At 41.3% G+C, this 12,605-nt stretch overlaps 1 pseudogene; it reads right to left on the bottom strand.

The window, feature by feature from the left end:
- Positions 1 to 4,199: 4,199 nt before the first annotated feature.
- LOC134352049 (major facilitator superfamily domain-containing protein 1-like) overlaps positions 4,200 to 12,605 on the bottom strand; it is a 50,149-nt pseudogene continuing 41,743 nt past the window's right edge.

The following is a 12,605-nucleotide window of genomic DNA, read 5'->3' on the forward strand; positions in this document are numbered from 1 at the left end:
ACATTTATTTTTGCCCAGGATGGACAAGAGGGGGTACGTTAGAACGATTTTTGGTTTTAGCACATTTACATTTTGCAAATGACTTTGGCTACCAGTCTCCTCATCTGAGTATATATTGTGGATTTTACTTGGAGTGCAGCTCTGAACAGTGGATTCCTGAAAGCCATGAATCTCTGGATAATGCAATTAAAATTCACCTGGATGTTTGTGATGTGCATGCGAAGAGGGAGGTGTGAAATTTGTATGTAGTTTCAAAGAAAGCATTGTCCATACTTTGTTAATATGGAATTGTCCTTTTGATGTTTAGCACATAAAATACCGAGCTCCATGTTGTTCCTGCAAGACCTTTCGACCGAAGGCTTCTCTGGACGATGGGTGAATAGACACGGGAATCATGGAGCGAGTGATCCCTGCAGAGAGTGGGGGGGGGGGCGGGGAGGTAAAGGTGTGTTCCATGTTAGAATCTTGTTGAAGATGGTCGAAGTTACAAAAAGTGATGTGTTGGATGCGGAGGCTCAAGGGGTGATAGGTGAGGACAAGAGGAACTCTATTCCTGTTAAAGGTGGCGGGAAGATGGGATGATTGTGGATGTACAGGAAATGGAGATGATTTTTTTTTGTCATGCACTCTATTGCTGCTCAAAACAACAAATTTCATGATATACTGTTTGTTAGCGATAATAAACCCGATTCTGATTATAAACTAGACATTGATTTAACATCTTGCTAAATCTTTTTTTCGGTGGAAAAGACAGTGGGATTTTCAGTGAACCCAGTCCTGTTCCCTCCCAGCAAAGCACCATTCCAGCTGGTGGGAGAAGTACTGATATCTTTGGAGAGCCAGCTCCTCCCACTGCAGTTCGTACTCACCCAAACAAACCAAAGGTACATTTCATAAGCATGTTAACTTTCATTCAATGCTTGCTGGAAAGATTCAAAACTTTCAGATATTTACTACAAGTCATGAAGTTTTTGCTGTGACCTGAAAGTCAAATTTCAGTGCACAGCATTGTTTAAACAATCACATTGCTGTGTGCTACTGAGTAATTTAAAAATTCATTTTCAGTTAATTGTGGTTTTCATCACATAAAGCAGTATCAATAATACAACTTTTGAATAATGCAGGAGTCTGGGTGAAGTGAGTAGTGTACAGCAGGAATACTTCTCGTTGTTGCCTGGAGAGCCTGCAGCACGATAAATTGAACCTTGTCTTTCAATCAAAGAAGACCAGTTGAGCCTCAATATTTCTATTGATCAAATCTATAGTATTTTTAAATCAAGACTAAAATGATTTCTGTGAATAAACTGACTGAAGCTTCAGTTTTCTTTTAATACTCTTGTGCTACAATACCTTAATTTGATTTGTACATTTTTTTAAACAGGACACCAACATATTCTCTGCATATGAAGAAAATGAAATGAAAGGTGAGACGTTGGCATGAATTTCACTTCGACAGCCCTTGGGGATTGTGGATGACCTGTTCCACTCTAGTCCTGCAGTTTCTGAGTCCTGTCTGCAAACTGCAGACTCCGTTTGGTGGGGCAGGTGTTACTTGGTGGGGGAAGGGGTGGTTGGGATCTTGCACTACTCCTGTTCACATGAAGCCATGCGTGTTCCCTTGTGACGGTTGGAGTACTCTTGACTGCCCAGATGCTGCTGCTGTTTTGAGAATTGTGCACCAGGCATTTTTTCCAAATTTGGAGGATGTTTAATTCCCGGAGTAGGATAGTGAAATGCAGGGCTGTGAAGGAGGAAAGTGTTAGATTGATCGTGGAGTAGGTTAAAAGGTCAACACAACAATTGTGCACCGAAGGGCCTGTACTGTGCTCTAGGGATCTGTTTTGAGTCTTTGAGGCCACTCTTTGAATGCAATGGCATGTTTAAATTACTGGACTAGTATCCAGAGCCCTGGGCTATTTAATATAGAGATGAGTGATTGAAATACAGAAGATAAGTAATTTAACTACAAGTTGATAAATCTGGAATTGAAATTTGGGAGTGGTGATCATGAAATTACTGGATTGTATGAAGCATACTTAGTTATGAAACATCCTTGATAAAATGAAATCACTGACCTTGTGGTTTGCCTCGAGTTTGTAGGTATACTTCACAATTGTCTGTAAGAAAGTATGTTTAAGAGGTGGAGAATAAATATCAGTGGGCACCCACAAATCATACCGTACATTTCATTGTTCTAGGGATTCTCCATGCCCAGTGAACCCACTCCAGCTTTCCAAAATTCTGTTTGGAACACAACGTTACCTTGTGTACACTTAGTTGTGCCCAGAATATTTGCTGAACAGCATTTGATTTCCGTAGCATTTTCTTGTCTTTTCTCTTTCAAAGAAAGGCATTTTTTTCAATGCAGGCACTCATTTTATCTAACTGAAGAAACATTTGGTATCCTCTTTAATATTATTGGCTAGCTTACTTTCATACTCCACCTTGACCTTTCTTTTTAAGTCGCCTTCTGTTGGTTTTTAAAAGCTTCCCAATCCTCACTAATCTTTGCTGTACTACATGCCATCTTTGGCTATTATGTTGGCTTTGACTTCTCGTTAGCCATGGTTGTGTTACCTTTCCTTTAGAATACTTCTTCCTGAGAGCAGAGAACTGACTTGATAGAGGTGTAAAAAATGATCAGATGGACAGCCAGACACTTTTGCCCAGGAGGCAAATAGCTTTTACAGGGGGGAATAACTTTAGAGTGTTGGAAGGAAAGTTTAAGGGGAGATGTCAGAGGTAGATTTTTTTTTAAGCAAGAGAGTGGTAGGTGCATGGAACACACTGGCAGGAGTGGTGGTACAGGCAGATATATTAGGGACATTTAAGAGTCTGTTAGAGATGAGAGCAAAATGATGGGCTATGCTGGAGGATAGTGTTAGATTAATCTTGGGGTAGAAGCAAAAGATTGGACAACATTGTGGTCTGAAGGGCCTGTTCTGTGCTGTACTGTTCTCTGTTCTACATGGGCAGAGAAGAAAATAATGCTTTCATTATTAGATTTTGCAACGGCAGCGCAGTACATTTCATGAAAAACATAACATAAACTTAAATTGACATATTATACCTAACTTCCATGATTAAAGAGAGGGTAAATTGAGATGAAGAGAAAGAAATATAATCCACAGTGGTGTTGGGGTATTTCATGTTCATTGATAAATGATACACACGAAATGCTGGAGTAACTCAGCAGAGCAGGCAGCATCTGTGGAAAAGAATATAGTCAACGTTTCGAGTCAGGACCAAGTTACGTTTGGTTTCCTGCTCCTCTGGAAAGCAGTGAGGTTTGAATGCTGGTGCAGCAGAATCTCACTGGCATTCCGCTTGGCCTTGGATCACCTGGACAACAGTAATACCTACATCAAGCTGCTGTTTATTGATTACAGCTCAGCATTCAACACCACCATACCTCAGTTCTAATCAACAAGCTCCAAAACCTGGGCCCCTGTACCTCCTCCTGCAACTGGATCCTTGACCTCCTCATCGGGAGACCACAGGCTGTGTGGATCAGAAATAACATCTCCTCCCCGCTGACAATCAACATTGGCACACCTCAAGGATGCATACTTAGCCCACTGCTCTACTCTGTCTAACCCCACGGCTATGTGGCTAGGCACAGCTCAAACGCCATCTGTAAATTTGCCAATGACACAACTATTGTTGGAAGAATTTCAGATGGTGATGACGAGGCGTACTGGAGTGAGACAGATCAGCTGGTTGAGTGGTGTCACAACAACTTTGCACTCAACAAGAAGTCCAAGGAATACACTGGACTTCAGGAAGGGGAAGTTGAGGGAACACACCCTGGTTCTCATCGAGGGATCAGAAGTGGAAAGAGTGAACAGTTTCAAGTTTCTGGGTGTCGACATCTCTGAGGATCTATCCTGGGTCTAACATACTGTTGCAATTACAAAGAAGGCACTTCAGTGGCTGCATTTCATTGGGAGTTTGAGGAAACTCAGTATGTCACATTTGTTTCTGTGCTTCAAGAGATACCAATAATTGTCACTATTTCAATGAGAAACAAAAAGCAGCCATGAAAATGATTGCTTTCTCAGCTAAAGACAAAATGGTCTCCAAGATAAGGACATATCAGCACACCACAAACTATAGGAAGCCCATTAACAAAATGAGGATAGAAATTAAGGATCCAGAAGTTGAAGAATTTTAAGATCAAACAAATATATATTGGCAATTCTATAATTTCAGTGCAATATTGACTTACAACCATGATCACATAGATTGACCAAACTGCGCATAAGATCATCCAAGTAATAATGTTTATCTTGTGTAAAATCTAGTATACTCTTGAATTAGAAAAATATATCTAAACAGATATACACATACATTTCTCTCTCACTTACATAAAACTATGTTTCTCTTAAATCAGAAGTAGTGAGAGTGACATCATATAACCACTAAAAGCAAATATATTTTAACGTAGTGTCTAAGACTTCTGAAGTATTAAGGCTATGTCATGTGTTATGTACCCTGTAACTGGGTTGCCAAACCAGCAGAAATGGACCACTTAGTTGGAGTCTGGATTACTGGAACTAAGAAAGTTTTATTAAAGAAATAAGTAACACAGTACTCTAATAGTAAGGATATAAATGCAACAGGTTAGCAATGATAAAACAAACATATACACAGAATTAGGATAATAGGATCAATCAAGCTGTATCGCAGTCGAGGGGTAAAATGATCAGTCTCGAGTGACACAGAGTTCAGTTCAGTTCACAGTAATTGCTGTTGTGCCGTTGGAGGGAGGGAGAGAGAGAGAGAGAGAGAGAGAGAGAGAGAGAGAGAGAGAGAGAGAGAGAGCAAATGATGATATTCAAATCGGATTCAAACAGACCTTTGATATTCCTCGCAGTTAGCTTTCGGGCGAGCCCTTTGTAATGTCTTCTGAGGTCACTGACTGTGACCCCTCCATTCCAGATATGATCGTTCTTCTGCAGTGAACCTGGCACCCAGGCAAGGGCGGACACACACACCAGGTTCCCGCCGATCGTACCTTTCCACCCTGTGCGTCTATGGTCGGTCCCGCAACCATACCTCCAAAACTCCCACCAACTTGTGGGGGGACACACCGCACTTCCAGGGTCTCGTGATCTCGTGGTGTCATGGTGTGTCGCTTGCCTTAGCGAACCTGTTCCTTTTATCCCCCTGCTGGGGTATCACCTGTCCATCAAACTTCAAACAGTTCAGGTTCAAAGCAACCGGTCTGACAATACTCGGAACTGTGTCTCTTTTCATTAATCTCTCTCGTTTCTCATATTAGCATTTTGAATGTTTCCCCATTGTCTCTCTCTTATCTCTCTTATCAGCATCAATCTTCTGATAACTTGGTCTTTTGTCACACATGGCATGACATTGCATATTTACCTGACAAGTCCTATAGGATTGTAAAATATTCCCTTTTGCAAATCTACGTGCATCAATCCCAAGAGTGAGTTCAAAACAGAGGAACAGAAATTCTCAGTTTTTATTCCTTGACAACTATCAAAAGATTATCTGTAATTTTACAGCAAAAACCCTTTTCTCTGCAGCAATTGCAACAAATAAATTACCCATAAGCTACAAATGCTGTAAAAGTTGACTAACACCTGAGAACAGGTTAGATCATTTGCTGAAAATTATTACAGCACCATAGGCATTATAGGACTTATTTAAAATGTCCCAAATTGGGGTAGTGGTGGAGTCAAACTTATTAGGGACATTTAAAAGACTTGGATAGGCACATGGATTGAAAAAAAAATTGGAGGACTATGTGGGAGGAAGGAGTTAGAATAATCTTTGAGTTGTTAAAAGGTCGGCACAACTTCATGGGCCATGGGAGCTGTACCGTTCTATGATCAGCTAAAAAAAAAATGTTGACTTTGAAATGACACATGAGAATTGATTATACTGGGAGAATCACACTTCAGTAACAGAAAAGAAACCAGTTAATCTGGAGAATTGTCCATTTTCTCTCTTAAACCAAAAGAGCTCAATTACTTCTCAGATGCCATTGTTTCTGTCTTCTGACAGAGGAGGTGTCTCTGCTGTTTGTTTTTTCCCTTTTGTAGCCTCACGTTGCTTGGTGGTTTTGTTCAATGTGTTGCCCTGAAAGGAAAGATAGAAGGAAATATCAATATTAACTGACAGCTGTTGATAGAGGAAGACTTATGTGATCCAGGAGAGGGAACAGAGATTGTATTTCTATAAAACACCTCATATCGCCCCATATTGTAGATGTAAGACTGGCTGTACATATGCCAGCAACTGCCTTCTGGGAAATCACCTGTGGACTTGCTACCAAAGAGTCGAAATCTCCAAGGTTATAGGTAAGAGTAGGTGTGAATTAAACACAACTGAAATCACTTCGATTATAGCGAATACTAAAAGTTATTGCAAAAGAAAAACAGGATGTGCTGATCATCGTGAGAAGTCATTCCTTGGTGATGCAGCGTGAGGTTTAAAAAGAACTCAGGTGCTTAGAAGATTTTTCGGTGGGCTGCAATCATAACGATCTATTAGACACTCGGCAGGGACCAATAAGGAAAAGTGGACTGTGTTAAGAGTGATCAGGTTTGGGCAAGGGCAGATTTTGGAAAACACAGGCAGAGGTTCTCAGTAAGTTGTCTGTAAGTTTCTTTTCTTTGCTAGTACATAGCTAATCCACTGAGAATGGGTCCAGAGTTAGTGGTATCTTCCTTGTGCAAGATAGGGGAAATTTCGGAGATCTCCAGTTTCCATGATAATGATATCGGCACAAAGTGCACTGAGCTACAGCTCCTTGGAGTCTGTGTAAGGGAACTGGAGCTGCAGCTGGATGACCTTCAGCTCGTACAGGAAAATGAGGAGGTGATAGATAGGAGCTACAGGGAGGTAGTCACCCCAAGTTGCAGGAGGCAGGTACCTGGGTGACTTGTCAAGGCATGGAGATGAAATGGGCAGCCAGTATTCACTAGAATTTACAAAAACAAGGGGTGACCTAACGGAAACCTATCGAAAGCTGAAAGGCCTCAACAGAGTGGATGTGGAGAGGATGTTTCCTATGGTAGGAGAGTCTAAGACCAGAGGATACAGCCGCGGGATAGAGGGGCATCCTTTTAGAATGGAGATGAGGAGGAATTTCCTCAGCCAGTGAGTGGCGAATCTGTGGAATTCTTTGCCACCAGCAGCTGTATGTGTATTTATAAGTCTTTATGTATATTTAAGGCAGAGGTTGATAGCTTCTTGATCAGTCTGGGAAGGAATACTGGAGGAAGACAAGAGATTGGGGCTGAGAGGGAAAATGGATCAGCCATGATGAAACAGTAGACTAGACTCGATTGGTCAAATAGCCTATTTCCGCTCCTCTATATTATGGTCTGACATTTTCATATTCCTGGCATTCTGCTAGTGTCTTCACAGAGAAGACGAATAGAGAAAACATATTAGGTTCATCTGCCATTTCTTTGTCTCTCATTACTACCCCTCTAGCATCATTTTCCAGCAGTCCAATATCCACTTTTGTCTCTTTTTTTAATTTGTTATACATCTTTAAATTTGTGTTTTTTTCCTCCTTTTATATTATTGGAGCATTGTGAGCAGTTTTGGACCCCTTACCTAAGAAACAGTGGAGAGGTTCCAGAGGAGGTTCACGAGAATCTTCAACTTCCTCACAGACAGGACCCAGGCTGTAAAAATAGGGGACAAGCTCTCCTCTACAATCACTCTGAGGCAACGGTGCCCCACAAGGCTATGTACTCAGCCCCCTGCTGTACTCGCTGTACAACCATGATTGTGTAGCCAAGTTTCCATCAAACTCAATATATAAGTTTGCTGATGACACAACAATTGTAGGCCGTATCTCGGGTAATGATGAGTTTGAGTACAGAGAGGAAATTAAGAACCTGGAGGCATGGTGCGAAGACAATAACCTATCCCTCAACATCAGCAAGACGAAGGAATTGGTTGTTGACTTCAGAAGGAGTAGCGGACTGCACGACCCAATTTACGTTGGTGGTGCGCAAGTGGAACAGGTCAAAAGCTTTAAGTTCCTCGGGGTCAATATCACAAATGACCTGACTTGGTCCAACCAAGCAGAGTTCACTGCCAAGAAGGCCCACCAGTGCCTTTACTTCCTGAGAAAACTAAAGATATTTGGCCTGTCCCCTAAAATCCTCACTAATTTTTATAGATGCACCGTATAAAGCATTCTTCTAAGGTGCATCACAACCTGGTATGGAAGTTGTCCTCTCCAAGACTGAAAGAAGCTGCAAAAGATCGTGAACACGGCGCAGCACATCACACAAACCAATCTTCCGACCGTGTACTCACTTTACACCGCATGCTGTCGGAGCAGTGCTGCCAGGCTAATCAAGGACATGACCCACCCAGCCAACACACTTTTTGTCCCCCTTCCCTCCGGGAGAAGGCTCAGGAGCTTGAAGACTCATACGGCCAGATTTGGGAACAGCTTCTTTCCAACTGTGATAAGACTGCTGAATGGATCCTGACCTGGATCTGGGCCGTACCCTCCAAATATCCGGACCTGCCTCTTGGTTTTTTTGCACTACCTTACTTCCCATTTTTCTATTTTCTATTTATGATTTATAATTTAAATTTTTAATATTGACTAATTTTATCTATTTTTAATATTTAATATTTGTAATCCAGGGAGTGGGAAGCGCAGAATCAAATATCGCTGTGATAATTGTACATTCTAGTACCAATTGTTTGGCGACAATAAAGTATAAAGAATGATCCCAGGAGTGAAAGGGTTAACATATGAGATGCACTTGATTGCTCTGGTGCTGTACTCTCAAAAGTTTTGAAGAATGAGGGGAGATCTCTTTGAAACCTATCGACTATTGAAAGGCCTAGCCAGAATGGAAGTGGAGAGAATGTTTCGTATAATGGAGGAATCTAGGACCACATGGCACAGTCTCAGAATAGAGAGACATCCATTTAGAACAGAGAGACATCCATTTAGAACAGAGATGAGAAAACATTTATAAAACCAGATTGTCTTGAACCTGTGGCATTCATTGCCGCAGATGGTTGTGCAGGCCAAGTCATTGAGTATATTTAAGGCAGAGGTTGATGGGTTCTTGATGAATCAGGACATCAAAGTTTATGGGAAGAAGGCAGGAGAATGTGTTTGAGAGGGATAATAAATCAGCCATGATGGAATGGTGGAGCAGGTTCAAAGGGTCAAATGGCCCAATTCTACTCTATATCTCATGGTCTAAATATCACATGAGTTTAGCTTAAAATAAGTGAGAAAGGGAATAACAGTGAGGAAATAAAGAAAGATTAATAAGGGAGAAAAAAGTGATGTAAAAAAAAGGCAAACATTTTATAAACAGAATATTTGATTCTTGGTAAGCTAACAGAACAGACACTTGTGGGCTGCCCCTGGACATCCTCGGGTTGTGCTGGCTGTTAATCCAAAGGATGCATTTTACTGAATGTTTTAAGAATATGCGATAAATAAATAAATATGAATCAGTATCAGAAGCTGAATATTTCTCTCCATTTAAGTCTTTGCCTTAAAGTGAGACCCTTACCTGTCTTGTGTCCACTACATTGAGAATGATGGAAGTGATGAAACAGCAGATGGTGTTGGCCAGCATGAAGATCATCATCCATTGCCAGCGCCACACTGGGATCTTTGGATCACTGCAGGTCAAACACCGAGAGTTACTTGTGGAGAATGGAGCAAAGGAAAAACTGTTCCCCTAATACTTTGAAAATGTATGTGGTGAAAGAGACAGCAATCAGCATTCAGGGTGACTGGACAACATGTTAAAACATTTATCTTCATTTCAGAAAAACCTGGTCATGGACTCAACAAAACCATTTTCCTGAATTCCATACTGATAAAAACATTTTTAAAATGTTAAAAAATGTAACTTTCAGCCTTCTTTATTTTCCACCTTCACTGTTCCCCAACAGAAGACCACAGCTCTGTACTATGTTCTCTCTTTGACTTATAATCTTCAAACCCCCATATCGATCCCTCACTTTCCAGATCCTCACACTTGCATATTCTCTCATTCTACCCACTAAGACCCAGAATGGGCCATTTCCAGAGATTCTTCAGGCATCTCACTCAGTTAGAGATCTCTATCCAATTGGCAGTCCTTTTAGCCTGCAAAACCTTGGGGAAATTGGACCCTAAAAATGAATATCACCTACTGATTCACAGGTCAGGAAAATGAACTGCCACTGTTGGCTTCATAGATCAAAGGGCTTTACCTGCCCCTCTATTAATACAGAGGAGCTCAAAAGGTTCATGTTGCAATGAATGAGGTGAACCCAAGCGCAGGACACAGGCACGAAGGTTGTGTTAGGATGCAGACGCGGGCGTGAGCGTTGAACGGCAAACGGGAGAGAGTGCAGGAAGGCAGGAGATAGGCAGAACTGATCTTGACATGGAGCGACTGAGTTTCACGGGTAAACCTCGGAAATGGAGTAGAACTTAGAAAACTTATCTTGATACCAAGAGACTGAGTTTCACAGGTAATTATTGGTACTGAAGCAAAACTTAGAACGCTCAGTCCTAAGCGGCTGGGAAAAGTTAATTACCACACAGGCAACACCAATGATCTGGCAACTAGTGGGTGCAAAGCTGGGGTTCTTATGCTGCAGGTCTTGATGAAAACCAGGTGTGTCGTCATCAATGGAAATGAGGAGAAAATGGGGAATTAAGGGTCGGAACCGTGGCACAATCAACAGGAATTAGGAGAAAATGGGGAATTAACAGTCGGGACTGTGACAGTTGGCTATTCTGTAATCCAGATCTGTAGAGCAGTCAATCTAATCTTTTATTCTGCTTCAGAATAAGCTTTTGTTTCTTTGTTTTATGTGATAGAAGAATAGAAGGCTATGTAGAAGGAAAGGGTTAGATTCATCTCAGAGTGGGTTAAATGTGGCACACCATCATGAGCTGAAGGGCTTTTAATGAGCTGTACAAGGAAGTAAGCAAGGTTGTTACAGAAACATAATGTGCCCTTGGAGAAAACAGATGAGATTTCTCATGTAACAGAGAGTATGCTGTTCAACTTAAAAGTAATGAACCACTAAACAGAACAGAATACGTGTAAAGTAGATAAATCCACAAAGTTGTATAGATGAGACAGTCTTCTGCTAAACATAAAAAAATTGAGAGCCCAAGAGTGGGAGAATCATGTTCCCCTTAATAAATCATGTAACAAGTGCAGAGAGAACAAACACTTTGCAAAGAAATACCACAGAAAAGAATCATCTGGACAGAGACAACCAGAGCAGTTGATAAGGAACCCGGAACAGTTGATTTTCTTGACAGTGTTGTCAATGCTTTTGGATGGTGAAAGATGTCTTCCAATTAGTGTTAGCAAATTGTAATCATCTTTCAAAAAACATTGGACTCAGGCATGGTGCCAGAGGAGTGGAAAATTGCAAATGTCACTCCATTCTTTTAGAAACGAGGCAGACAGCAGAAAGGAAATTATAGACCAGTTAGCCTGACTTCCTTGGTTGGGAAGATGTTAGAGTCAATTGTTAAGGATAAGGTTATGGAGTACTTGGTGACACAGGACAAGATAGGACAAAGTCAGCATGGTTTCCGTGAGGGAAAATCTTGCCTGATGAACCTGTTGGAATGCTTTGAGGTGATTACAAGCAGGATTCATAAAGAGGATGTAGTGGATGTTGTATATCTGAATTTCAGAAAGCCACACATGAGGCTGCTTACCAAGTTAAGAGACTGTTTTACAGGAAACACAGGAGACCTGTGTAATTCTATTTCAATTACACAAAAAAAGCAAATAAAGGTTTAATTTTGTACACATTAGAACCACTTCAGCTTGAGGTTGAAGAGTACAGTGCAGCCACTCTGGGTCATTGATTTTATTCAAAATTACAATGTAAATATTTCCTGCAGGATACCCCCAAAGCCGTTGGTAACTTGACCGTGTTCAGGGAGTAACTGAACTGTACAGCCATACAGTATACACTTCATGGCTTGATCACTGGTCTTTGTGAATGATATTACAATTACTGTTGGGGAACCCAGGATACAAAGGAGAAGGGAGAGAGACAAATCACAGGGTATTACTTTGTTCAGTATTCATTGCTCAGATGACTCAGGTACATAAACAAGAGAAAATCTGCAGATGCTGGAAATCCAAAGCAACACACACAAAATGCTGGAGGAACTCAGCAGGTCAGGCAGCATCTATGGAAAAGAGCAAATAGTCGATGTTTCGGGTTGAGACCCTTCATCAGGACTGGATCAAAAAGATGAGACGTCAGAATAAGAAGGTGTAGGGAGGGAAGGAAGAAGTCCAAGGTAATAGGTGATTGGTGAAATTGGGAGATGGGACGTTGATTGGTAAAAGAGATAAAGGCCTGGAGAAGGGGGAATCTGATAGAGGACAGAACGTGATGGAAGAAAGAGAAAGGGGAGGAGCAGCAGAGGGAGGTGATGGGAAGGTAGGGAGATAAGATGAAAGAGGGAAATAGTAATGGGGAATGGCAAAGAAAAGGGGGAGCAATTATTGGAAGTTTAAGAAATTGATGTTCATGCTATCAGGTTGGAGGCGACCCAGATGGTTTTGCTCCTCCAACTTGAGTGTGGCCTTTTCGCA

This window comes from Mobula hypostoma, chromosome 9 (genome assembly GCF_963921235.1).
Source record: "Mobula hypostoma chromosome 9, sMobHyp1.1, whole genome shotgun sequence".
Taxonomy (NCBI): Eukaryota; Metazoa; Chordata; class Chondrichthyes; order Myliobatiformes; family Myliobatidae; genus Mobula; species Mobula hypostoma.